We start from the raw sequence: 5,000 nt of genomic DNA on the forward strand, positions 1-5,000 counted from the left end.
AAAACAAGGCTTCACCTGATTGGTGGTTGTGTGGCTGTGTGGGTCCTCAGTACAAACGGACTGGTTTTGTACAGAAAGCTTACTGGTTTCCCTGGGTTCCATTGTGTGATCATGCTGGTCGTCTCAACATGGTTGAGTTGTTTGTTTATTCCTGTTGCTTTGGTGTTTGGTCTAGGGTTAAATTGGACCTGCGTAAAACAAACTTCTCCCACTCAAAAGCAGACAGCAGAATAACAAGAATTAGTTCTCTGCCTCAAAGGAAAAATACCAGTCTGGATGATCAAACGATCACAATGATCTCTCCTGGCTTCAATAAAACATATGTTTGCTAAATTATCAAAACCACATCGTGCCGATTCTGCCTGAAAGCTTAGTGATGCCAGCACCTGCCCTGAACAATGGTAAAATAGCACTTTGGTCTTTGTGATTGTATTATTTACCGGACGTTTGAGTGAAACCAGGAGAGACGTTGATGAAGGCTTCATCTCCCAGACCGCGGTGTCCTTTTGCACGTTTTAAGCCTAGTCCCTAACTACTTGACTAAAATGAGATGGATCAATTCATTGTTAGCAGCTGTGATTTGTGTCTGGCTGTTTGGTGGAATACTAAGCCGTGTACATTGTGTTTCTATCCTGGCTGTGCGGAAAAGCAACAACAAAGGTATTGATGGATGGATGGATTAGCAGGGGTTCCCATGGGTCTGTTAAACAATGCACACACAGCTTTGAATCTTTTACCCGTTTATCCCCGATAAAATGTAAAATAATAAATCTACTATTGGGACCACCATGGACTGCCTATTTCGCTTCCTGAATGTTTTTCCGCTCTCTCTCTTCTCCGACACTCCCATCCTCTCTCCAGCCCTCCCATCCTCTCTCCACCAATCCCAGCCTCTCTCCAGCCCTCCAACCCTCTCTCTACCACTCCCGACCTCTCTCTATCACACCCGACCTGGCTGCAGGGCAGCCGTGACAGTGTAGCAGAACCTCATCCAGAACGCTGTTCTGTCTGTTGGTTATTATGCGGACAGGGCGGCGCGCGGCTTCATGAACATGGTGTGAGATGATGTAACCTCGTGTAAGTCACCTCTCAGGTTAATTGAACGGACACGGTCAGCCGGGCGCGTGTGTGTAGAAGAACCTGCCGGTATGTACAGGGCGCCCGCTTGTGTGTCTTAGCATTCATTTAAATGTTTTTTGATGTGTGGGGACGCAGTGTTGTATTGAGCTAGCATGTGTTTAAGCTTGCATGTGTTTAATGTGTGTGTGTGTGTGTGTGTGTGTGTGGGTGTGTGGGTGTGTGTGGTGTGTGTGTGTGTGTGTGTGTGTGTGTGTGTGTGTGTGGTGTGTGTGGGGGGGGGGGAGGAGGGGGGGGAGGAGGGGGGGGGGTGTCTGTGTGTGTGTGTGTGTGTGTCTGTGGGTCTGTTTTCGTTCTTTATGGCAAGGCGTCAGCAAGCTCCTGATTAACACATTCTGAATTTGCGTCAGCTATGTTGCCGAAGCTTTCTAGCATTAGCCACTTAGAATCTAGAATTAGCCATCTAGTTTTAGATGGCAGCAAGTGATGATAATGATAATGTGCTGAAGTGAATAGCACATCAGAAATATCATAGTGTGAAAATGGTGTTGAGCTAGCCAGACCGAGCAGATTACATGTTGATTCCTATGCAAAAACTATAAACATAAGCCCATATACTCAGGGAACTGAGTAGGCCCACTTCGTTTTAACCTATTTATAGGTTTTCTTTATGTATTCTAGCTCTTAGGGAGTAGTAAGTAGTAAGGAGTAACTAAGCAAGTAAGCAAGAAGTTTCTTGTTGCCATTAAAAAAAAAGGGGGAGGGAGTAGTTGGAGAGCCAAAGCAATTCGAGAAAATGTCTATTTATTCGCTTTAACTAAATTAATCGGGGGAAACTATATAAGCAGGGAATGTGCAGTAAAGTGCTGTATCAACAGCCTTTTGGGAACACTTAGCTTAGCTGCTCAGCCCACACAGAGTTGACTGTATAGAGCATGCAATCTCTATCCCTCTCCCCCTCCGTTTCCCTCTCCCTCTCCATCTCTCTCTCTATATAAATATATATATAATTATAAATATATATAAAGTCTATATCCACAGGGTAAAGTGGCCTTTTTCACAGAGATTTGAATTAGTGCCACGAAAAAGACCTCAAACACCCAGTGTATGAGCTTGAGCAGTGTTTCTGAGCTCTGTGGAGCGTGGCCTGAATCCGAGGTAGGTCTCTCTTAGAGTGGGACTCTATGGACATGTCTTTATTCCTTATTTCTCTCTCTGTCTTCCGTATTCTGAAAGATCTGCCAACTCTCTCTCCCGTCTCTGTCTCTCACTGTCTCTTCCTCTCTTCCTCCCCTTCTAGACAGTGGGCATCATGGGATATGTTCCAGGTCAGATAAGGTTCCTAGTCATGAACGCTCACGTAGAAATGCTGCTTAGCTCAGTGCAGCCTGTGAGAAAAGACACTTCTAAAGGCTGCCTCAACCCTGTATCCAATGGCTTTCACCCCCGTGTTCCGGCCACAATTCCCAATCTGGCTCTTGTCCCAGCATTGGCCACCTTATTGTCCCCTGGTGTCTAGTTTGATTGGTTCATTCCTCATCTCTCCATTGTGTTACCCAGTGTGTGGTGAGTGTTCGACTCCTGCCACGAGGTACAAGGTTCGATCCCCTCATATCAACAGTCTCACCAGTAGGCTTCCTAAAACAAGATGGCCCCTAGCTGCTCTTTGACGTCAACGAGTATTAAATGCACAATCACTATGAAATGCGCAATCAGAGAAAAAGGGCTATAAAATGAAAGAAATTCTAATATTTTTTTGTGTTGGATCTGAACCGAAAGATCACTGAGTCCAGTCAAGACCAAGGAAGTGTTGTCCAGCGCCCAGAGAACCCCACCCAGAGAGTCCTCTTCAGTGAAACATGAACCGAACCTCAGCATCTATCATCTGGGCTCTGCGTGGCTCTGGGTGCATAGCGTTGAGTCCAACCCATGACCTACAGCACGGACACATGACCCATGTCTACACAGCGGTGTAGACACATCTATTTTCATTGATTTACTACTTTTTTTCATCTTCATGAAAATTGATGAAGAGACACAGAGAGAGGGAAAGAGCCAGATCGGAGATGTGTTTGTGTGTGTGTGCGTGTGTGCGTGTGTGCGTGTGTGTGTGTGTGTGTGTGTGTGTGTGTGTGTGTGTGTGTGTGTGTCTGTGCGCTTGCCCATGTATACCCAGGCATATCTGTGTGCAGATAAATGTCAAGACATGCATCGATGCATTTGTCGCTGCTTGTGACGATAAATGTATAGATGCGTGCGTATTGTGTATCATGTATTATATATAGAGTATTATGTGCGTGTGCTTGGGTTTGTGTATGTGAACATGCGTGTCTGTTGTGCAACCTCCAGTCAAAATATTTCCTGTGCAGCGGTTACCAGGAGGCCAGGTTCAGCTCAAAGCAGTAATTAAACTTTGTGAATAATGAAGGTAGCAGCCTGACGATTATACATTCAGATGCTACAGTCTTGGGGAGTGTACTGTAGAATGGATAATCTGTTCAGTAATGCCGCATGGACAGGAGGGTGTGTGTGTGTGTGTGTGTGTGTGTGTGTGTGTGTGTGTGTGTGTGTGTGTGTGTGTGTGTGTGTGTGTGATGTGTGTGTGTGAATATTATGATCAGGATTTGGGGAGAATTTAATGTATTGTGATGGACTACAGCAACAACAATTTCAATGTCAAATAGCCGCTGGGTGTTGCATCGTTGGACTAAACTAATATACTAATTTCATCACAATGAGTTTGTTTTCAACAGAGCTATTTGTAAGTGAAGTTTCATGCCTTGCAGGCATGGAATAATGATCTTCCTTTACATTGTGGTCTCTCTCAATAATGTTCTCTCTCGATCTCTCTCCCTTTTTGACTCCATCTTGGTACCACTATTTTCACTCTCTTTCTTCTTTCACCCATCGTTAATCTCAGAATATATCTGCATGTTGCTCTCTCTCTGTAACCCTCTATCTCTTGCTCTCTATCTCCGCTTTCGTCTTCAGCTTGTGAGCACTTAAAACTATATCTTCCACATTTAAACTTAAATCTCTCTCTCTAACGCTCCATGTCCACCAATCTCTCTCATTCCCTCCCTCCCTCCTCTCTCCCTCCCCCCTTTCCCTCTCCCTCCCTCCCTCTCCTTCCCTCTGGTATTTACTCAGCCATGCATGGAGAAAATATTCGCTCCTCCAAGTCTGCGGCTGATGGGTCCACATGCACACACACACACACGCAAGCGCCGACACAAGCGCATCGCTCCCTCCTGGGTCATCACTTATTCACGCGCCATCACTCTGCGTACGATATAACCACTTGTGCGCTTGGATGCTCTGCCATGGCGTGCTGTATAAGCTCCGGCATGTTCCTTCCAGACAGCCCTCCGCCTGACGGTGTTGACGTTCCGGGTAGGGGGGCGCAACGCGTATACAAATGGCCGTCGCTATGTGGCGCTTTACCGGCTGCTCTGTATCCAAAGCACGTCACACGTCGCCAGATACCCGTCATTAATGAGCAGGTAGGGGGGTTGAGGCGTCTTCCTCAACGATGCCCAGCGGTTCAGACTGCAGGCCCTGGGGATCCGACTCAGAACCAGGTCGGCCAGGAGCTATACTTTGCGAGTCCCTTCTGTGCTTCAACTGTTTTATAGTACACTATACTATACTAGACGTTTCTATACTTTACTGTACTATACATTTATCTTAAACGTACATACACTTACTAGAATGAATTCTATACCGTTAGACTTAAGTGGTGATACGTGTTCATCGATATGATCAGAGGCAAGTGAGGCCCATTGGATGAGCCTATGTCGTTTGTACTGGAAAGATACGAGCCGACAGGATGTTTACGTTTGTTTACTCCCAGTAAGAGAGGCGATACAGGGGGTTGAACTGGGAACTTTGTCTGTACTAGCTAGCAATTATATTCTTAATTG

At 45.8% G+C, this 5,000-nt stretch overlaps 1 protein-coding gene across 1 annotated transcript in view; it reads right to left on the minus strand.

Moving 5' to 3' along the window:
• LOC130387304 (catenin delta-2-like) overlaps window positions 1-5,000 on the minus strand; it is a 78,921-nt gene that overhangs the window by 7,479 nt on the left and 66,442 nt on the right. The gene's annotated exons all lie outside the window — the stretch shown is intronic.

Source organism: Gadus chalcogrammus, chromosome 8 (assembly GCF_026213295.1).
Source record: "Gadus chalcogrammus isolate NIFS_2021 chromosome 8, NIFS_Gcha_1.0, whole genome shotgun sequence".
Lineage (NCBI taxonomy): Eukaryota > Metazoa > Chordata > Actinopteri > Gadiformes > Gadidae > Gadus > Gadus chalcogrammus.